The following is a 23,951-nucleotide window of genomic DNA, read 5'->3' on the forward strand; positions in this document are numbered from 1 at the left end:
GAAACTGACATGTCAGTTTTCTGCGGCCGCTATTTGCTGAATAGCAGCCACAGAAAACCCTGTCAGTTCACACAATGGAGTGTGTGGCTCCGGCTGCATGCTCTATTGTGTGCAGTGGGGAGTTCTGAAGCGGGCACGCACTCAGCAGCGCTACTGCAGTACCGGCCTGGATGATCTTTTCTGAGACCGGTCATTCTCCTAACAAATATGGAAAAGAACACTGCAAAGACACCATCACGTGTCTCGACATCAGTGAACTAGCCAGACCTTCCTCCGGGAAGGAACAACCAAGCCAAGGAATGTCTCCAATTAAGGAAACCACCTAAGCAAGGTCTCCATCTACAGACAGCCGTTTCAGGGTTTTTGCCCCTCATCAGTGTGGAGTAGGTTTCTGGCTAGTGAGAGCAATGACTAGTAAGTGCATGCAAAAGGACGCTGGTTGACCACAGGGAGATCAACCAAAACACCACAGAGACACCATCATGTGTCTCAACATTGCATATTTGATTTCCCAGGGGGCAATGTTCTAGAAAACACTGACGTTGAGACACGTGATGGTGTCTCTGCAGTGTTTTGGTTGATCTCCCTGAGGTCAACCAGTGTCCTTTTGCATTCTCTTAACAAATGTGAACATAGCCACACACTGCCTAAAGGGGTTTTCTGTACAAAATGAACTGCTGAGCTATTCACAGGATGGATTATCATGCTTCTGCATGCTTCCCTCTGGGTATTGTGTGACAGATCTGCAGAGTTCTTCTGTGAGTATGATCGTTCTTTTAACCACAGCCAACCAAACTGTGTAGATCCCCATAAACAGAGATTGGTCTTTTTAGACTGAGATCACTTTAAGTAAATCCGTAACCCATATTATTTCTACTAAATATGGGGTGATAGAGTATGGGGCTCTGCCAACTGACCACTGACAGACGTCGCCACTGGTGATAGGGGTCAGACGTGATGAAGAATTACTTCCCGACCCCTTTGTTCTGGGAGAGATAATCTGCAGTCAGAGCTTTCTGTCTGCAGCTTACCCCTCCCTATAGAGAACACAAAAGAAGAGCCCGTGGAGCCTCATCAAAGAGTCTCAAAACACAGGACTAGCCAGACATCCCTCCGGGAAGGACCCAGCCAAGGGGTGGCTCCTGTAGGGAAACCACCAAAACCACCATATTAAGTGGCCCTATAAGTCAATGTAATGACAAGGGAAAAACCAAGGCCAGGTAACCATCCACATACAGCTGTTTCGGGGTGTTGCCCCTCATCAGTGTGGAGCAGGATTCTGGAGAGGTGGGAGCAATGCCTAGTAGAGCCATAAGAGAAACAGATCACTGATCTCAGGGAGACCAGCCGGCGGTGTTGTCGTTTGGCTGGTCTCCCTGAGATCAGCGATGTGTTTCTCATAGAGAACACAGGAATGCTCCGCCTGTGTATGAGGAGGACGGAGGCCAGACGGGAGACATTACAGAAAGTTCATTCAGACGTCGGTTATTGAAGGTGTATTGCTTGTGGCGATACCTGATGACTTCACCATAATTCAGTCAGACTTAGAAAAAACTAAGGAAATCCTGAAAACATGACCTTCTGAGGACTAAAGTTGGGGGGAAAAATTACGCCAAACTACAGTGGTCCAGGTAGGTTTAACATGAGATGTAAAACAAATCAAAAGGAGACAATAACCTAAATTATAGGAAAGTCATAATAATATCAAGGAGTAAATTTAATTGGAATATTTTATTTCATTTTACAATATATATTTATTCTAAATCCATGAAACATATATATAAAACAATGCATCCGAATACATAATACATACAAGGGAGACTTTATTACATCTATACCATATGGGACATCAGTTCCATTAGAAATTTCTAATTAATTTGAAAGAGAAATAAATAATGCAATGAAAAAAAAAATCTATGCAAGGCCATGGCGGTCTTCTTGGATGTTGATTAGTAGAAATTTTCCTGGGACTGAAAGAAAAGATCATTCTGTTAGTCTTTGTACATAAGAATACTTAGGTATATAGGTTAGGAATAAGGTAGCTAGGGGGTGCTGAGTTAATGGGGTACATGTCATGGAGACAGGCAATGAGATTATTATGGGCCTGATCCTGGCCTTTCCTGGGAAATATAAAACCTTCCCTACTGCCTCACCATATAGTAAAACAATTACCAAGCTCATACTTCCCCGCTGTTCTGGCTGTGTGGTCTCTCGGGGGTGCAGTTATTATTCTAAAAAACAACTTTTAAACTTGCAGCCCTGTGTCAAATTGGCGTGGCCTAGAGTGTCTGTGCCTGTCTAGGCCTGTACCGCCTCTCCGTCCCTCCTCCGAGCCCTAATCATTAGGAATTTTTCCTGTTCATCGCCTGTGTGATCACTACACAGGTGCCTTAACGACCCAGCTCGTGTGTAGTGTTTAGACAGGTGATGAATAGCAGAAATTGTTCTAGGGGCATTCCTAATGGTGAAGAGGGCGGGGAGGAGGGACAGAGGGGTGTCACAATCCTAGGGCATGGGTACTCTAGGCCACGCCAATTTAACACAGGGCTGCAAGTTTAAAAGTTGTTTTTCTGGACAATAAGTGCACCACCTGCTGAACGGACCCCAGGACAGATCTTGGAATAAAAGCAGCTATCTGACGGTACAAGTGGTTTGGGGGGAGGGGGGGTCAGATTGTGGGTACAGAGTCGCTTTAAAATAAATGTACCAGGAGTACATCATTTTTCTGTTTTAAACATGAATAGACCGGCACTGGCATGGGGATGCTGGTGCCGCAGTCTTTTTTTTTTTTTGTGAACTATGGCCCGGTTCCCATGCATGGTACCGGTCTATTACTGAACACCACCACAGTGGCCATCCCGCCCCGAGTGGGAGGAAACAACCTTCAGTGCTTCAGGCCGCGCCATTGCTTGGTAATAGACCGGTACCATACATGGAAACTGGGCCGCGGTTCAAAAAGAGGACAGCGGCACTGACATCCCCTTGCTGGCGACTGGTTATTAATAGTGTAAACAGAAACCGCTAGTACATTCACTTTAACTGTTTATAATCTCATTATCTAGTTTCTTTTTAAAGACCCACTTACCCACTGAGTGTCCTTCTTGGAACCACCAGCACTTACTTGCGTGTCTAAAAGTCTGTCATCATCTAAATAGGAAGGCCTGCTATTTCGGGGCTTTGCGGAAAAGATAATGTACGAAGGGGCTGTTCTGTCCACATGAATACCTCTTCTGCTGAAATAAGCTTGCAGTGCACTTAAAAACTGCAATGGAAAAGAAATGGTGGAATTATTATTATTATTATTATTATTATTATTATTATTATTATTATTATTATTATTATTATTATTATTATTATCATCATATCATATCATATCAGGGCTTACCCCATTAGTCACAGCAGAGCTTCCTTTCATCACCCTTGTACTCTTGAATACAACTAAGGACATAGACCTTATCCATAGCAATGCTTATCCTATACCTTGGTCATAGGCCCTTTCGATGGTGCTTTTAAAACATGTACACATGCCTTATGGGACATCTAGCTCTGGGTGCATCTATAAAGCCCTATACATATCCTGTATTGGACCAATGTATATTGCCTGACATGCCAATGCCCATCTGTTTGATGATGCAGGAAATTTGACTCTTTAGAGAGGACAACCCAATCAGCAGAGGTCCAATTGCGATTGGTGTGTAGTAGTTGAGCGAACTTCAAGTACACTTTTCTCAACCCAAACGTGCGGCATTTGATTAGCGGTGGCGGCTGAATTTGGATGCAGCCCTAGGAAGTCCTGAAAAACATGGGTACAGCCACCGGTAATCAGATGCAGCACACTCTGGTTGGGACGAACCCAAGTGTGCTCGAAGTTCGCTCAACTATTACACACCAATCGCAATTGAACCTCTGCTGATTGGGTAGTCCTCTCTAAAGAGTCAAATTTCCTGCTTTCTCAACTCTAGTTTGAGATGCTCCACTGTAGACTCTTGCTCCACCCCCATGCACCTCCATTCGCGATAGTGCCATCTGTCTACTCACTATACACTTAGGCTTCAGAAATACAGCCACCATTGGCCCGAAAGCCAACAATCATCCCCTTTTTCGCAACTCTGACAATCTGCCCTATTTACCCATGACACCAATGAGGGCTATATGTGCAGAAAGCCTATTACACCTGATATATACCCACCAAGACAAGAGTCGAAAATTGGAAGTGGTCCTACTAATGTGACTCCACTGTGTTATATACAATCTGTGCAAATTTTACCTTCTACAATCTGGCCCTAGAGTCCTTCTATAGACAATGTTAAAGGAGAAGTTTGGCGAAAATGTTTATTAAGGTATTGTACCTCCCCCCCAAGTTATATAAATCACCAATATACACTTATTAGGGGAAATGTACATAAAGTGCATTTTTTCCCTGCGCTTACTACTGCATCAAGAATTCACTTCCTGGATAAAATGGTGTTGTCACTTCCTGGATAACATGGTGATGTCACTTCCTGGATAACATGGTGATGTCACTTCCTGGATAACATGGTGATGTCACTTCCCGGATAGAATGGTGATGTCACTTCCTGGATAAAATGGTGATGTCACTTCCTGGATAACATGGTGATGTCACTTCCTGGATAAAATAGTGATGTCACGACCTGACTCCCAGAGCTGTGTGGGCTGTGGCTGCTGGAGAGGATGATGGCAGAGGGACACTGAGGGACACAGGGCACTGGAGGGACACTGAGCATCCCTCTGCCATCATCCTCTCCAGCAGCCACAGCCCGCACAGCTCTGGGAGTCGGGTCATGACATCACCATTTTATCCAGGAAGTGACATCACCATTTTATCCAGGAAGTGACATCACCATTTTATCCAGGAAGTGACATCACCATTTTATCCAGGAAGTATTTTATCCAGGAAGTGACATCACCATTTTATCCAGGAAGTGACATCACCATGTTATCCAGGAAGTGACATCACCATGTTATCCAGGAAGTGAAGCCTTAATGTAGTAATAAGTGCAGGAAAAAAGCACTTTATGTGCATTTCCCGTAATAAGTGTATATTGGTGATTTGTATAACTTTTGGGGGGCAATACAATACCTTAATAAAAATTTTCGCCGGACTTCTCCTTTAAGTATATTTATCTGCCATATCTGAACATACGCAACAAGTAGAGGACACGACGAGCCTATTCTTAGCCATCCTTCCATAGAGGACCTTCCATAGAGGTCATCCACTCATGACACAATAAATTATTGCAGATGGATACTCAGCTTGTTGAGTCTTTGATGAAAGAACAGAAGGTTTCATGAATCACTCGCTTTTACAGCAAGCTACTGTACCTGTGTATCTCTGACATAAGAATACTTATACCGGCATGTGTCATCCAGCGCAAGCAATCTCGTGATTTGTCTAGAACATCACTAATGGATCCGGAGAAAGGATATGGAGACACTCTGCTCCTTCTATCTTATTGGTAACTACAAGGGTAACCCTGATTCATCCTCTAAGTAGCCGAGCACAATAAGCTGTAGATGTCTACTTATTAAATGTCTCATGGTCTTTTCATTAAGGAAGGGAAATGAATGAGCCGTGAAAAGTAAATTAAGGATCTTCCATCTATCTTGAAGGCACCTTGTACTTGTCTTCAAGGGGGGAATCATTTTCAGTAATTAGGACAATTTTCCAGTTTAGCTGGTGAGTTGCGTGCTTTCTGTTACGTGCAGATTATACTATATATAGTACTGTGTAAAAGTTTTAGGCAAGTGTTCCTGCCAGCTGATGCCACTGCTGGACATCTGGACCTCTCCTTGGTCAACCTCTGCGTCTACTGTCCTCAATGTTGCCTGTTGCTTTGTGCTTGAACAGCACATCTTAAAGTGTTACTCAAATCAACTGGTGTCAGAAAGCTATATAGAGTAATAATTTACTTCTATTTAAAAATATCAAGTATTCCAGTACTTATCAGCTGCTGTATGTCCTGCAGGAAGTAGTGTATTGTTTCCAGTGTGAAAGAGTGATCTCTGCTGCCACCTCTGTCCATGTCAGGAACTGTTCAGAGCAGTAGAAAATCCCCATAGACAACCTCTCCTGCTCTACAGACTGGAAAGAACATACCACTTCCTGAAGGACATACAGCAGCTGATAAACACTGGAAAACTTGAGATTTTTTTTTTTAATAGAAGTAAATTACAAAACCTAGGTAAATTAGAAAACCTCTCCTGTTCTGGAGAGACAGAAAAGAATATCACTTCCTGCAGCAGGACATACAGCAGCTGATAAGTACTGAAATACTTGACATTTTAACTTGAAATAAACCCCTTTTAAAAACCAAGTCTGCTTTGAAATCTTTGCTTAGAAGAGAGTTTTCTAATGCATAGTTATGCTAGCAATAAGACTATTCATGTGATTGTGTAAGGCACCTACAAACTTGTTTATTATTGCTGCTGTAAAGTGTCATAGAGGCGTGGCCAGGACACTAAAACATCTGAGTGATTGGCCACTGACTGAGTGGTCAATTACTCCCCCGGGTTTGTGACATTGCGGTTGGAAGAGCTGGGGGACACCAGCAGCTGTCAACAGGCCCCGGCAGCGGCAATACGGGGAATGAGGACGAGTAAGTACTTTGCTTATTATTAGTTATTTCTGGTCTAGTTTTGTTCCTGACTAGTCCTACACTAGAGCTGAGTTCTTGAGGGAGTCCTTTCCAGGGCCTGGCCCTGTGGCCAGGTGCCTGAGTACTAAAGACTACAAGCTGATTTCTCTACAGGTAGACTATGGCCTACTAAACCTACTAAGGGGGTGACTACCTGCTCAAATTGCAGGGGATTACTTCTTTTCTTCTGACCAAAGACTATTCTACAGTGGTTTGGAGAAGTGTGATTAGCCTACGTACCCTGCTGACTACTGCTCGGTCTCCTTGGGGCACCCTGAGGGCAGTAGCGGATTACAATAGGTCCTTTTCAGGCGGTAGCCCAGGGCCCTGAGCTCCTGGGGGCCCCATGGCCACCAAAACTGACTTATACTTTCAGTGGTGTATTGTCTTCTGGGTACAGTGCTGCCGTGATTCATACGATCACTGTTTTTTACCTTAATTTTGCACAAATCAGGGCATCATGACATTATCTACCCTGTACTATGAACATCACACTAGTGCTACCATAGGTACGGTAGGGTAGGGGGGCCCAGGCCTGGGGATCAGCCCGGGGCCTATGGTGAAGTTAATCCGCCCCTTCCTGAGGGATTAGCTTTGCCCGATTGTGAAACCCCTGGGCCCATACAACTGGATCTGACAGTCCGTGATTTCATTGCCGTGAGTATAAAGCAGAACTACTCTAAAACACATAAATTAAACCATTAGCAATCTACTGTGCAACCTTGTCCTTAAAAAAGCACTGCCAAGTTACATAGTTAATATGGTTGAAAAAAGACACATGTCCATCAAGTTCAACCAAGGAGGGGATGGATAAAGTAAAAGTTTTTCATCCGGTTCGGTGTGTTGGGACCTAAGGAGGCCTTCTACCACTTCGACACTCCGATCCCAATGACAAGTGCCGCAGCAGCACCGGAACATCAGTTCATGCAGGAAACACCTAGTACCCCTGGGTCACCACAACTGTGCACAGTAAGTCGCTCAATCATCATGCAGGTACTACCTTTCCTATCTGCCACAATTATTATTATTATTTCTGCTTGCATGTATTTCTTGGGCAGTATCCTGCTCTACCATAAAGACCTAGAGGCATCTGAGTGCGGAAAGCTAATATTAGGACCCAGTGAAGGTAAATGCCGTAGATAAAGATAAATATAGGAGGATGTCATGAACCTGGGCCCTGCAGCCTGTGACCATAAAGTAAGAGCAGTACTACAAATGACATTGTTCCTGGTGACTTTTCCCATGAGAATCACCCATGCTGTCAGCAGTAATATGCAAACTTTGCTGAATACACAGATGACTCATTTTGGTTACACCTAACCAGTTCTTGCTGGTGCAGTAACAGGAGGGGGTATAGCTCAGTGGTAGAGCATTCGACTGCAGATCGAGAGGTCCCTGGTTCAAATCCGGGTGCCCCCTTAAATTTTTTTTTAAAGGGGACATATATTACATCAATATATGTCTTCCATTCCGGACAGGCAGCAGTCAGGATTTGAAGGCAGACAGCTATAGTATTGATTCGTTACAATTTGTATGACCGTCTCTTTTTATTCATTTACTTTTAATCTTTTTTTTTTTTTTGCAGAAATTCAAGACCCAGATATGGTAAGTTGTTTTAAGTGAAAAAATAATTCTAATAATTTATCCCGGGGCAGATTTATCCTGGTTAGCGTGGTCTGTAAAGGTGGGAAGGGAGGGGGGTACTTCCAGCGCCGCCTAGCGTTCAGCGCCCTGTGCGGTCACCCGGCCTGCACAGTTGCCAAAACGGCCCTGGACTGGGGTACCTGAGGTCCACCATTATAACTGATCCTGGGGGCCCACCAATAAAGAAATGACATGCTGACCATGTTTTGTCCTGGATTTTACTGTATCCATTTGATGCTGAACTGCAACTCTAAGAATGCCCTAGACTTAAAAATCTCTCTGAGCATGCTGGGAATTGTAGTTTCTGAGAGACTCGGTATGTGGAAGTGACTTCAGAACAGCAGTATAAGGAGAAAAGTATATATAAAAACAAATATATATAAACTGACCAAATCCAATAAACTAAGACCAATATTACCAATACCAGTATATAAGAAACAAATAATATCACTGCACCGTAACCACTACCATTACCATCACAGTGACTAATACCACCATACCATTACTAGATAAAATCCACCACACAAAAAACATTTCCCCCATACTTTCATTGCTGCAGTCTCCAGCCCTGTGCCATTTGACTTGGGAATCACTCTAGGTTGAGGCCTACCAAGGGATTCCCCGGCCCCGGGTGGTGGCGTTAGTACAATGGGGGCAATCTCACTGGGTCTCCCAGGAGGTCAAGACCCCAAGCGGTAGCCCATATTTCCTTGCATAGGATGCAGGAACCTGACTCACCCTTTGTCCGAGATAAAGAACATCTAGCTACAGCTCTGCCATGTCTGATGTACACATATAATCACTGCGACCACTATATTGCACACTTCATGCACTTACAATGTCATGGACATTAGAAGATTTTGGGGTTGCTAGATCAACTCTTGCTGCTGCTATTACCCCAGGTTCTGTTCATAGGGTGTGTGTGCTCTCTCCCAGTCTTGGGCAGGCAAATATTTCCTCTTCCAATCATCCTCCATTGCCTAATATGTAGTCATACCCACTCCACCTGTGCAATAGATTCCTTAGGGTCCTATTACATGTAATTTCTCCCCTTTTCAAATCCATTCCTGGCTTTGGCTTCCAAAATCTGTCAGATAAATCTGCCTGTGTAAACGCACCATAACGATAAACGATCGCAAACAACATCGTTTATCATTCACCTGAAATCGTTCACCATATTACACAGAACGATGGTCATTAGTTACAATCGTTACTACGATCGTTATTGCGATCGCTACTATGATCATTTATTCCTTCTGATCCCAGCAAATCAATGATCAATGTGCAATTACACTGAACAATTAGTGAAAAGATGCGGAACTTCAGCGAACGAATGTGGAATTACAGCGAGCGATTAACGAACGAGTAACGATAATTTTAGGTTCAGATCTAAATCAATGATCAACAACATATGAAGGATTTTTCGATCGCTGCCCGCATGATAATCGTCCCCTGTGCGCACGATTCTGTCCGGGTGCGGGGTGACTCGGGTACTGGCATTCCACGTCAGTGTTCCATCAGGAACACGGAACGTGGAAATGCAGCCTGAGACACCACTCCACCAATGGCATCTAACACCAGTTAGATGCCATTCTCCATGAAAGACAATGGTAATGGTTGGAAGAACCACAGCCATACTTTTTTGGCACTTCTAGTTTACCCTAAAGGGGTTATCCAGCGCTACAAAAACATGGCCACTTTTCTACAGAGACAACACAACACTTGTCTCCAGTTCAGGTGTAGTTTGCAATTAAGCTCCATTCACTTTAATGGAACTAAGTGGCAAATCCCCACCCAAACTGAAAACAAGAGTGGTGCTGTCTCTGGAGGAAAGTGGCCATGTTTTTGTAGAGCTGGATAAAGGATAAGTCCTTGGTCTCTCCCGATTTCCCCTTACACATGAACGTTTTGCAAGGTATGTGTTCTCTATCAGGAGGGGTAAACTACAGAAAAACAGCTCTGTCAGTGGCGTAGCTACCATAGAGGCAGGGTAGGCAGTTGCTATGGGGCCCGTGCAGGAGGGGGGGGGGCCCGGGAGAGAAGGTTAGAACGTGTGTCCTTCTGCTTAACCCCTTATGTACTGTAGTGTGTAAGTGACCCATTGTTTACGTACATGCTACAACACAAAAAAGGCTTAACAAGCAGAAGACAGAGATTTCTGCTTCACTGCACTGATAACCTGTGACCTCTGTTCTCCAGCTGGGCACTCAAGTAGGAAAATGTGCAGAAGGGGTTATCAGTGCACCAGCAGTAAAGCAGATATCTCCTGGTCTTCTAAACTTTGGGTCACTTACACACTGCAGTACATAAGGGGTTAAGGAGAAGGTAGTCTGCTCCTGCACCTATGTATATAACCATAAGGGCTCCTAATGGGCCCTTATAGGTAAAACAGTGGACTGTCATAGCAAGCAGCCATTGGCTCTCTGCTCTGCCAGTCACTCTTGTGGCTGCAGCCAGGATTCTGTCACCGGCCACAAGAGATTTTATTTTTTGGCCACACCACAGAGCCTATACTGTGTATGTATATATATATATATATATATATATATATATATATATATATATATACACACACACAGTGCTTTGTGTTGTGTGTAGGGGAGGGGGGCCCCTCCCTTAAAATGTTTTGCTATGGGGTCCTGTGAATCCTAGATACGCCCCTGGCTCTGGTGCTGGCTTATACCCCCCAGAACAAATTGGTCAGGTGGCACAAATCCAGCATACCCTCATCTGTCGGTGGGGAATCTAGAGACCACAATAAACCTCAAGGTTCCCATACACCTTATACTTTTGTCTGTTCTACCTGCCGCTTGTGGTGGGTTTGTCTATCTAGAGCTCCACCAACCAACCTCCGACAGGGTATGTTGGTGGAGATAGGGGTCAGGCTTGATGAAAAGTCACTGCCCGACCCTTTTGTTCTAGAAGAGATGAGAGAGCTCTGACTGCGGCCTTACCCTTCCTATAGAGAATATAGGAACGTTTGGCTGTGTATGTTGCCGGACAGGAGAGATAACTGACAGCTAAACAATATATATTTCAAATCAACTGGTGCCAGAAAGTGCCAGAGATTTGTAATTTACTTCGATTAAAAAATCTCCAGTCTTCTAGTACTTATCAGCTGCAGGAAGTGGTGTATTCTTTCCAGTCTGGAGAGCAGGAGAGGATTTTCTATGGGGATTTGCTACTGTTCTGGACAGTTCCTGTTATGGACAGAGGTGGCAGCAGAGAAAACTTTGACACCAGTTGATTTGAAAGAAAAACATTTTTTACTGGAGTACCCCTTTAAGAGTTTCCCCAGCCCCTCCTCTCAGTTTTGATTGGCAGCTTTGGTAATCTCCCCATGGAATGCTCGATCTGGTGATCATAGCTGAGAAGGGACAGGAAAATCAATATGGGAGCTTAACGTATCTAAGAAGAACAGCCCGCCTTCTGGACTCTTCCCATAGCAGCTGTCCAGAGAATGAACAATGTTTTCATGGCAAGTTGCGTGAACCTCCATATAGGGTTAACATCAATTGTGACGGCTTAAAATTGGTAGTTTTGTTCTCTTTTAATTTACAGATACAGCATGTTCCTCATAAACTCTGCTAAATATAGAATATCACAGTCATTTACTATGTACACTTACCAGGTCTCTGTTTTCTGACAAATCCAATGCATTTAGTCGCTCACTATGCAGAGATCGGCTTTGGACGCATAACATGAGGCAGAATACTCCCAAGATGGAGGGGTTCATTTTGCAGCTTCTCACCTGTGTGCATATACAATAACTGGTCACTCTCCTTTCAAATAACTTTCCTCCATTTAGTAGGCTACATGATTTCTAACATATTTGTAAATCACTTCATTTACCAAAAATAACTTCATGCCACAGAAAATAAAGCCCTATAGTCTTAGTCACTACGTATCTAGTGCTGCTGTCCACTGCCTGTTGTTAGGGGAATTCTGTCTCCCCTGGAGAGAGACCAAGATGGAAAACAGGAAGTTGGGGTGGGGCTTGATTAAAGGGGTACTCCGTCAAACATTTTTTCTTTCAAATAAACTGGTTTCAGAAAGTTATATAGATTTGCAAATTGCTTGTATTAAAAAAAATCTCAAGTCTTCCAGTACTTATCAGCTACTATATGCCTTGCAGGAAGTTCTGTATTCTCTCCAGTCTGACACAGTGCTCTCTGCTGCCACCTCTGTCCATGTCAGGAACTGTCCATAGTGGTAGAAAATCCCCATAGAAATCTCCTGCTCTGGACAGGTCTTGACATGGACAGAGGTGGCAGCAGAGAACACTGTGTCAGACTGGAAATAATTAGAGATGAGCGAACCTGGAGCATGCTCGAGTCGATCCGAACCCGAACGTTCGGCATTTGATTAGCGATGGCTGCTGAAGTTGGATAAAGCCCTAAGGCTATGTGGAAAACATGGATATAGTCATTGGCTGTATCCGTGTTTTCCAGACAACCTTAGAGCTTTATCCAAGTTCAGCAGCCCCAGCTAATCAAATACCGAACGCTCGGGTTCAGATCAACTCGAACCCGAACCCGGTTTGCTCAACTCTAGAAATAATACACCACTTCCTGCAGGACATACAGCAGCAGATAAGTACTGGAAGACTTGAAATTTTTTGCATAGAAGTAAATTTACCAAATGATTTAAATGGAAAAAAAAAAAACATTTTGCTAGAGTACCTGTGTAGATCTCTTTTACCTGTGTGTTATGTGAGTCTGGACCGGACAACGTTCTCCTGCGTGCGGTAACGTCCCCAGCGCTCGTACAGACACAGTCACTTTTTTTAGGTCCTGCGATATGACGTGAATGAGCTTTAATTTTACAAACCATTGTTGAATTCTATCTAGTCACACTACAAGAGAAGCCTGGAGGGGTCTTCAAGGATCAATATGTTGTAAGTGATGAGTAGTTTTTCCATTCCCACCAGTGCCAACATCCATGTATTACTAGTCAGCACCTTGTCTATGACAGCTCCATTTGACTTGTATGGGTGACAGACTACATGCTGTTAGTATATGGAAGACTAATATGACCATTGAAGAGACTGACTACTCAGATTTGTCTTGGTCTTTCTACTCATGAGGAATATTGTGCTTTTCTAATAAAAAAAAACTTTATAAAAAAAAAACAAAAACAAAACACTAGTATGGACTGATCCTTACCACAATTACTACTACATATAAGATCCCGTGCCAGTATTTGCCAGTGTAGCGTAATCAATCATTAATATTATTAAATACTAAAAAGTCAAACTCCCTCTACACATCAGATGGGACTAAACATTAATATATATATATGGGGGGTCTCTAGACTTTCTTTAAGCAACAGGTGTCAGTGGAAAAAAAAGATCAAGAATATTGAATTTCTAGGTCTACAAGAGAGAGAAGCCTTTGCAAGACCCATCTGGCAGTGGCTTATTCCTCCCTGAGCATTGTCATAAGCATGCACGCTCATCTGAGCCAAGCATGCATGTATATAGGGGAGTAGGGAGGAATGGATGTTGGCCAGCAGCAGTCTGAACTGAATGGGCATCGTATTACTTAGGAGCAGTGATAACTTTAATAAATTGTAAATGACAGTAATAATATTAGGACGGAAGAAAAAAAAAATTATTTGATATATTAGTACGACAACAATAATAAAAATAATAACAATAATAATTATAACAATAATGATAATAATATTAATAACAATAATAATAATTACAAAAATAAAAATAATAACAATAGTAATAAACATAATAATAATAATAATAATAATAATAATACACTAGGCTAAATCCATATTTCCACTACACATAATGTTATTTGCATAACACAGCTCTATCTCCTCTATTCCCATCTAGTTGACATGTGTAGCAAAGAAAACATAGAGTCACCCACCTGCAGTTCTCTTTTATTTCAGAGGGAACTTGTAAGATCTTGAAGGGTTTGCAGTTCATCCCTTTATATAGTCCTCAGTCAGTAAGTTGGAGGATGGAATCAGGAGAAAGGTGGGAGGGAAAGGAGGGGGGGGGGGATACACCATTTTTTCTGTCCATCAGATCGGGCTTGTCTATTATGTGTTATACATCATGGTTGTGTGATCAGCTTTCAGTCTATATAATACAGGGATGAGTGTTTTTTTAATCTACAAGGTAATTTCATTTCCTTCATATTCACCTGCTATAGTAGATGTGCAGTCAAGTCTGTGCTAGTAATAATGGAGCATGTGAATCCGTTCATGTCATTGATACACATCCCCCGGGTCGTCTGAGTTTAATAAAATAAAGCAGGAGGCGCTTACATTTTACAGTACCCACCATGGTAATGCTGTCTGTTCTCTGTCCTGCATAGTCTCTTCCTTAGTTCAATGAAACAATGATGCCGGTTTTTCCATCATGTGACTCTGTACATAGTCCGACTAGGCAGACAATACCATCAACAGTCAGTAAAAAAAAATAAAATAAATAAATTAACATGGTGTGATGGATGGTCCAAGCATGAGGAGGATCACTGAGAAATGCTGGCGTCCCTTTCTCAAGGAGCAGAGTCTAAGGAGCTCCTGGTTTCCTTGGTCCGGATCGCTACCCTCAGAGAAGGACTTTGGCAACCACCGACTGAAGGAGTGCTGGAGTCCGGGGCTAGGTACTCTTCTCTGTGGTAGAAGTGCAGAATGCAACGTTAGAACGTACTTTAGACTGAAGCTGAGGTAGAAATTAGAATGGACTGAAATCCAAACAGCTAGAAGATCAATGGGAAGTGGTGGATAGCCATGGAGCACAAACGTGGTTGCTGACTGAAAAATTAAAACAACCAAGCAGGAAGGCGAGGAAGTGGAGGCTATATATACCCTCAGTAGAACATGCCAGAAGACTCCAGAGCCTGTGGGCTGAGCTTATAAATATAGGTGGACAGGCATATGCCTGCCACTAGAGGGAGCCCAAATTTCCTGGAGGCCAGCTCAGAGCAAGAGAAGCTATTAGAGAACAAGCAGGCTGAGAGAAAGGGAGATGATCCCGACACAGTGGGACCCAGAGCAGGTAGGGGATACACGGCCGCATGCCGTAACACATGATCTCTATTCGCCATTGGAGGGAAGTGGTTGTGTCAAAGTCCCAATGCTCTCCAGAATACATGGGCCATGTTTTCACCTTTTAGCGCAATCTAGTTGAAGATAGGATGTCATGACTAAGGCCGACTTCACAGGTCCGAACGCCACCCCAGCAAAAAAAAATGCGCAACCAGACAAGATTCATTGAGGCCAAGAAAAATTGCTCAGATGATACATGTGCCCCAATTTCCCCAGCTCCATGTAGGGCTCGTCAGCAAACTTGTAGGGCCTGTCAGGTTAAATGGTGCACTGTCATTAGAAACAACTTTGCATATTCTGATAGACACATCAATATCTAATGGTGCGTTTACATGAAACGATAATTGGCCCGATCGTACGATTAACGATGTCGGAGTAACGATTTTTTTTCATAACGATCAGCGTTTATACGGTACGATATATCGTACGGAAAATTTGTTTTGCGATCGCTTAAGCCTATCTCACACATTGGTTAAATCGGTGAACGACACGGAACGATCTGCAAATTTTTTGCGAACGACGATTTGATCGTTTGATTGTTCGCTGCGTTTACACGTACGATTATCGTTCGAATGCCGTGTGTCATTAACTCCTTAAACGCCACGACCGCGGCGCAACCGCAGCGTTTAAGTGTAAGTGACAGGGGGAGTGCCCTGTCACTTACCGATCGGGACCCCCGCAGTCACACGGACCGCCGGAGGTCTCTCACCTGCCTCCGCGCGGTCCGATCGGCGATCTGCTGCACTAAGCCTGCACAGGCAGGCTCAATGAGCAGATCGCCGATAACACTGATCAATGCTAGGCCTATGGCATAGCAATCATCAGTGTAGAAATCAAAGTACTGGATGTAAAAGTCCCCCAAAGGGACTTCAAATGTGTAAAAAAAAAAAGAAGTTAAAAACAGTACACTACCCCAATAAAAGTTGAAATCACCCCCCCATCCCATTGTATAAATAAAACATATAAAAATAAATAAACAAATAAACATATACTATACCGTAGCGTGCGTAATTGTCCGATCTATTAAAATATTACAAGCGTCATTGCAAACGGTGATTGGCGTAGACAAAAAGAGGGAAAAAAGTGCCGGGATTACCGATTTTATGTTACATTATATATAAAATTTTTTTTATAAAAAGTGCTGAAAACGTCCGATCTTCACAAATATGGTATTAATAAAAACTAGAGATCATGGCGGAAAAAATGACACCCCCATACAGCCCTGTAGGTGAAAAACTAAAACCGTTATAAGCGTCACAATAGGCCCATTTTATTAATAATTAATTGCCAAAAAAAAGGATTTTATTTAAAAAAAAACATATAACATTAGAGAATCTGTGTAAATCTGCATATGGTTGTGTTCGGACTGACCTATAGAATAGTGGTATCATGTCGCTTTTACCATATAGTGCATTACGTAGACACAGGAACCCCCCAAACGTTACCATATTGCATTCTTTTTTTACGATTTCACCTATTTATATCTTCATAAATAATATATTTGGAATTCCGTCATACATGTTATGGTAAAATGAAAGATGCCATTACACAGTACAACTATTCCTGTAACAAATAAGGACTTACATGGCTTGTAGATAGAAAACTGAAAGTGCTAGAGCTCTTAAAAGGGGAGGAGGGAAAAACGAAAGCGCAATGATCAAAATTTGCACGGTCCACTGGGTCATTTTGGGCCTGGTCCTCAAAGGGTTAATGCATTTCAATGAAAAGAAATATATAGCGTGTAGTAAACCATTTTGTGAAAGGACCATTGATATTATGTAACATAAAATGGACCAGTATAGCTATATTATTAGATTTTCTTATATATTCACAATGCATCATAAGTGTCAGGTCCCGGACGTATTAACAACATATTGATGATAATGGGTTACCTTGGTTATATTAAAGACATGTAATGAAAAAAGTAAACGTTTTATCAAAGACAAGTCATTAGGCTTATTAGTCCTATATAACATAATGACATTGTGGTTGAGTGTACGCCTCTGGGCTCCGTGTGACTTAAAACCATTGTTTGTAGGTTGAAGGGGTTATGTCCATTTCCACTTTTAGAGCTTTTGCAATCAGTGTTATTATTTCACAGCTGTGACTCAATCCAGTGATTATATATTCATCTGTCCATATCCTATAGCACATTCTTATTGTCTGCTAATAACTGGATGGCAGGGCTGAGAAGACAAAAGGGAACTAAAATATAAAAAATGCATCTATAGTCAGGAGCGGATATACCCATGGCATAGGACGGCATGTGGCTTTGGGAGAAGGACACTGAACGGGGTGCATTCATATATATAACTTTTGCAATGATATATTTATTCAATACTCACCTTATGAGGACACCCAGAAAGTTGACTTGACTAGTTAATTTTCACTTAACTTGTCACTGTCATTGCAACAAATAAATAAATATAAGAAATGTTTAATATATCTTAGCAGAGAAAAATGCCTTTCCACTTATCAGGCCTGTCCCCCCCACCCAACCCCCATCTTCTTAACTCATCATTCACAATGAAAAAGAGATCAACAGTGTCTTATGTTTACAAAACTAGCAGCTTACTGAGGAACTATGTTACATGCTGCACATAGAAATTCATGTAGTGGAATAGGGGGGAGCCAAAGGAAGACAAAAATTATTGTATATAAGTATAAGATCATATCAAAGTCCTGGATTTACAGCTTAGACTGCTCAGTACAGCTCTATAATGTCCTTTATGCTGCTACTTGAATACATTGAAGGGAGATGGCCCTATGTTATAGGTTGATGAATGCTGGACCCTGCAGCACCAGTATTGATAGATGTATTACATGTGTGCAGTAACAGTATTAAATGCTACACCCGGGTATATGTTTACATACCTTTTTAATGGTATTCTATTATATAGTGTTGGTAGATGATGAGAAAAGGATGTGAATGGGGTCCTCTAATGCTTTTATCTCAAACATTAGGGAGTCATACATTCACAAATGCTATTAATAGCTTCTATTAATTAAACTCAGACGCAGAAAGATCTATACTAGTGTCTTACACGTTAATGGGCTAGACTGACTAGAAATGCTCCAGGAGCGCGGGATGAGACGAAACGCGAGTCGCCTCTAATAATGGACTGAGTGGTTTTCAGTTCGATTAATTACAGTTCTCTTCTCCTCCTAAGTTCTAGTTTTAATGTGTATAAACTCTGGTATATAGCAAGGTGTATAGCAACACCTCCCCCCCAGCCATGTTTTGTGGGACAAGGAGCAGAAATACCATCTGAGCTGCCTGTGCCGTTGTACGGGGGCCCAATGGAAAGTGTGTATGTGGAGGGGTTGAGGTGAATCATAGAGGTTGAGGTCCACTATATTATTTGTATATGGGATTTTGCATCAGTTCTTCTGTCTGCAGGCTCCGTCAGTTGCCCCTGACCTAGTAGGGTATACACTAGATGCTATAATGCCATCCATGCACAGCACACACACCTGCTCCCCTATATGTCTTTAGCATATCTTTATAATCAGCATTATAGAGCAGTATTGTGCAGGGTAAGCTGCACCTGGTGCTTCAAATGACGACAGCTGAGGGGGCCCAGTGTATTGCCTGAGCAGGTAAAGGGCCCCCCTGATGCCACGAGCCCTATAGGAACTGCTATGGCTGCTACAGTGGTAGTCATGCCCCTGAAACACTGACTACAAGCTACTGCAGTCTCTCGCTGTGTTTTTCTGCCTGTGCCTTGCTCTATGCTAACTGTCTACTTAATAGACTTGAATAGGCAGCATGTAATTAGACCCCTCAGTGAAGTGGATTTTAGCAATTGTTAAGACTGAATGATGAGTTGAAGTGGGAAAGGAGTCTGATAAGTAGGGAAAGGCCCATTATTCTCTTATATACATTAGAACGTTTCTGTAGGACACCCGACTGCCTAAGCAAGATGTCCTCTGACTCCCCTTATTCATAGTAGTAGAATATAAACTAGTGTCCTAATTGTCTATGTAAAGTTTTTGTCCTTGGACAATCTAAACTTGAAGTTTATTGACATGTTAGTTTAGGCTGTATAAATAGAACAATCCTATTTTTTTAGATATTTTTAAAAAAAGATTTTTTTTTTTTTTTTTTAATATATATATTCAGCAGCGAAGGACAGATACAATTTATCCTGCATGATTACTTCTTATATTTGAAGCACTATCTTCTCTGGCTCATTACAGACATTATATATAACAGGGGACATCACAGACATTATATATAACAGGGGTGTCAAACTTAAATACACAGTGGGCCAAAATTAAAAAATTGGACAAAGTTGTGGGCCAACCTTGATAATTCTTGAAGCGCGAATGCCGTGGTGGCACTGTCAGAGCAGCATGCCAACCCATATAATAGCTAATCCCCCCAAAATTGTCCCACATATTAGCCAGCCCTTCCAATAGTGCCCAAATAGTAGCCAGCCACCCAAGTGTCCCATATACTAACCCGCCCTCCCCAATAGTCTTATATAGTAGCCAGCCTTCCCCAATAGTCTTACATAGTAGCCAGCCCTCCCCCATAGTCTCTTATATAGTAGCCAGCCCTCTCCCATAGTCTCTTATATAGTAGCCAGCCCTCTCCCATAGTCTCTCATATAGTAACGAGCCCTCCCCCATAGTCTCATAGAGTAGCCAGACCTCCCCATAGTCTCTTATTTAGTAGCTAGCCCTCCCTTATAGTCTCTTATATAGTAGCCAGCCCTCCCCATAGTCTCATATAGTAGCCAGCCCTCCCCAGTAGTCTTATATATAGTAGCCAGCCCTCCCCAGTAGTCTCATATATAGTAGCCAGTCCACCCTTATAGTCTGTCATATAGTAGCCAGCCCTCCCCAGTAGTCTCATATATAGTAGCCAGCCTTCCCCCATAGTCTCATAGAGTAGCCAGACCTCCTCTTAGGGCCTTATTCCACCGGACGATTATCGTTTGCATAATCGTTAAAGATTAACGATCTCAAACGACCGCTATTGCGAAAGACCTGAAAACGTTCACTCATTTCCATGGAACAATAATCGTTACTTATGATCGTAATTGCGATTGTTTTTTCTTCGCTATTTATTCGCTATTGCGTTCATATCTACTGCGAACGACCGAACGATGTCTTATTCAATGCGAACGATTTGCAAACATTTTGTGAACGAGCAACAATAAAAATAGGTCCAGGTCTTATAAAGCGATCAACGATTTCATGTTCGGTCGTTAATCGTTAACTGCATTTCAACCGAACGATTATCGTTTAGATTCTAACGATTTAACGATAATCTGAACGATAATTGTCTGGTGGAATAGGGCCCTTAGTCTCTTATATAGTAGCCAGCCCTCCCTTATAGTCTCTTATATAGTAGCCAGCCCTCCCCAGTAGTCTTATATAGTAGCTAGGCCTCCCCCATAGTCTCTTATATAGTAGCCAGCCCTCCCCCATAGTCTCATATAGTAGCCAGACCTCCCCATAGTCCCTTATATAGTAGCCAGCCCTCCCCCATAGTCTCTTATATAGTAGCCAGACCTCCCCATAGTCCCTTATATAGTAGCCAGCCCTCCCCCATAGTCTCTTATATAGTAGCCATGGCGGGCCAGATGCAATTAAAACTCTGAATTGCTTTGCTGGCCAAAAATAATGGCACTGCGGGCCAAAGTTTGACATGACTGATGTATAATGTGTTGTTATTATTATTATTTCCATTTATTTATTTATTTTAGGTAAAGTTTTTATGTATAGCTTTGAGCCAGATGGAATAAATCAAAACTACTACTAACTACTTCTACTATTACTAATAACTGACCCTGGACAGATATACAAGTGTAATCAATAATAAGCAAATATTTCAAAACTTGCAAAGAACAACTAAATTACTTGCTGTCACGATATGTAAATAACATTGTGTATGGATTATATATAGATGTCCTTTAAATGAAAAACAGAACCTCTCAATTATTCCTGGGAACATACTCCTACCCGTCTGTCTACCAAAGACGTCATTCTACAGATAATGATCTCGTTTTTGTTTTTTTTCCCAACATATTTTATCATTTTTCTCAACATAATGTCTTAATCAAATACGGACCCAAAAACCTGGAGCTGGATCAGTATCTCCAGAATGTCATTTGTAAGTTTAAAGTGACTCTGTACCCACAATCTGACCCCCCTAAACCACTTGTACCTCCGGAGAGCTGCTTTTAATCCAAGATCTGTCCTGGGGTCCGTTCGGCAGGTGATGCAGGTATTGTCCTAAAAAAATACTTTTAAACTTGCAGCCCCGTGCCCAAAGGGAGTATCTGTGCCCTAACTTTGCACCACCCCTCCCGTCCCTCCACCCCACCCTCCTCATCATTAGGAATGCTCCAGACAGATTGCCTCCTATTTCCCACCTGTTTAGCCAGGGAAGTTTCTAGATCTTTTTGGCAACAGGGCGAATCTTGATAAAAGCCCCCCCCCCCCCCCAAAAAAAACATCACTTGGTTTTCAGCCCTGGGGAAGGAAAGGGGGGCTTTTATTAAGATTCGGGTTGCTAAGAAGGAGCAGTGTGTGTGTTACAGCATAGAGCACCCCAAATAATGTTCTTCTGAATACAAAAAAACATCATTAGCAACCCAAATATAGTAGTCAGCCCCCCTATAGTGCCTCATATAGTACCCAATCCCTCCACAGTGCCTCATATAGTGGCCAGTCCCCCCTTTAGTGCATCATTTAGTAGCCAGTTCCCTTAGAGTGCCTCATATAATAGCCAGTCCATAATGCCCATATAGCAGCCAATCCCCCTATAGTGCCTCCTATTGTAGCCAATTCCCCCCCCCCCCCACAGAGCCTCATATACACCCCCCTTCCCCATAGTGCCCCCACCAGAAAAACAGTAATTTACCAGTACTGGATCCCCAGCTTCTTCAGCACAGGCATCCGGGTACAGAGACGCTGCCTGTGCTGGATGTCCCTGCAAATAACAGAGGCTGCAGTTCACATCTGGTGCAGGCAGCGTCTCTGTACCCGGCTGCCTGCGCCGGAAGATGAATGAGAGAGGAGCTGACAGGGAGCGGGACAGGTAAGTTGCCCTGGTAACCCGCCCCCTCCCCTCTTCCTAAGGAGAACAAGGCAGCGCCACGGCCGTGCTGCTGATTGGTGGCTGAGGGACGCCGCCGAAATAAGGGAGCTGCCAGACACTTGGTCCGGCAGCGGCCCTAAGCCTTCAATTTGCCAGGCTCTGGGTGAGTGCGGGGGGGGGCTGGGTGCTGTCGTGCGCCGCCGGGGCGCCCCCTAGCTCAGGGCGCTCCGTGCGGTGGCCCGGCCCACCCGGTCCTAGAAACGGTTGTGTGTTTAGCCCGGCACATGGGCTGGATCGTTAAGGACCTGTGCAATGTTCAGCATGCAGAAAATGTTTCAGTGGCATTCCTAATGATGAGGAGGGCGGGGAGGAGGGACGGAGGCGTGGTGCAAAGTTAGGGCACAGATACTCCTGTTTGGCACGGGCTTCAAGTTTAAAAGTATTTTTTTAGGACAATAACTGCATCAGCTGCCAAACGGACCCCAGGACAGATCTTGGATTAAAGCAGCTATCTGAAGGTACAAGTGGTTTGGGGGGGGGTCAGATTTTGGATACGGAGTCGCTTTAACATTGCTTAAAGGGGTTATCCAGTGCTAAAAAAACATGGCCACTTTCTTTCAAAGACAACACAACTCAGGTGCAGCTTGCAATTAAGCTCCATTCACTTTAATGGAACTGAACAACAAAACCTGCACCCAAACTGGAGACAAGAGTGGGTCTGTCTCTGGAGGAAAGTGGCCCTGTTTTTGTAGCGCTGGATAAACCCTTTAAATTTCCTGTTGTTGGTATGCCTGAAAGGCACATTAAAGGGGTTATCCAGTGCTACAAAAACATGGCCACTTTCTTTCAGAGACAACACGACTCTTGTCTCCAGTTCAGGTGCGGTTTGCAATTAAGCTCCATTCACTTCAATGGAACTGAACAGCAAAACCCACTAAAGCTGGAGACAAGAGTGGTGCTGTCTCTGGAAGAAAGTGGCCATGTTTTTGTAGCGCTGGATAACCCCTTTAAACCCCAAATATTGAACTGTAAAGGGGAGCGCTGGCTTTATTTTTTTCTTTCAAATCAACTGGTGTAAGAAAGTTATACAGATTTGTAATTTACTTCTATTTAGAAATATCAAATCTCGTAGTACTCATCAGCAGCTGTATGTCCTACAGGAAGTGGTGTATTCTTTCCAGTCTGACACAGTGCTCTCTGCAGCCACCTCTGTCCATGTCAGGAACAGTCCAGAGCAGTAGCAAATCCTCATAGAAAACTTCTCCTGCTCTGGACAGTTCCTGACATGGACAGAGGTGGCAGCAGAGAGCACTGTGTCAGACTGGAAAGAATACACCACTTCCTGCAGGACATACAGCTGCTGATAAGTACTGGAAGACTGGAGATTTTTAAATAGAAGTAAATTACAAATCGGTATTACTTTATGACACCAGTTATTTAAAACGAAAATCAACTGGTGAAGGGCTGGGAAGAAATAAAAACTAGCTTCAGCTTTGGCTGTCCAGGCATGATGGGAGTTGTAG

The 23,951-nt window shown here is 43.0% G+C and overlaps 1 long non-coding RNA gene and 1 other non-coding gene across 2 annotated transcripts; one reads left to right on the forward strand and one right to left on the reverse strand.

The window, feature by feature from the left end:
* Positions 1-1,716: 1,716 nt before the first annotated feature.
* Positions 1,717-14,551, reverse strand: LOC138772567 (uncharacterized). Its single transcript, XR_011359778.1, has 4 exons — positions 14,186-14,551; positions 11,929-12,051; positions 3,122-3,262; positions 1,717-1,970 (listed from the first exon to the last, which is right to left on the reverse strand). It is a non-coding gene; the product is annotated as an uncharacterized lncRNA (long non-coding RNA).
* TRNAC-GCA (transfer RNA cysteine (anticodon GCA)) lies at positions 8,004-8,075 on the forward strand. The gene has a single exon. It is a non-coding gene; the product is annotated as a tRNA-Cys (tRNA).
* Positions 14,552-23,951: the final 9,400 nt, after the last annotated feature.

Source organism: Dendropsophus ebraccatus, chromosome 14 (assembly GCF_027789765.1).
Source record: "Dendropsophus ebraccatus isolate aDenEbr1 chromosome 14, aDenEbr1.pat, whole genome shotgun sequence".
In the NCBI taxonomy this organism is placed as follows: domain Eukaryota; kingdom Metazoa; phylum Chordata; class Amphibia; order Anura; family Hylidae; genus Dendropsophus; species Dendropsophus ebraccatus.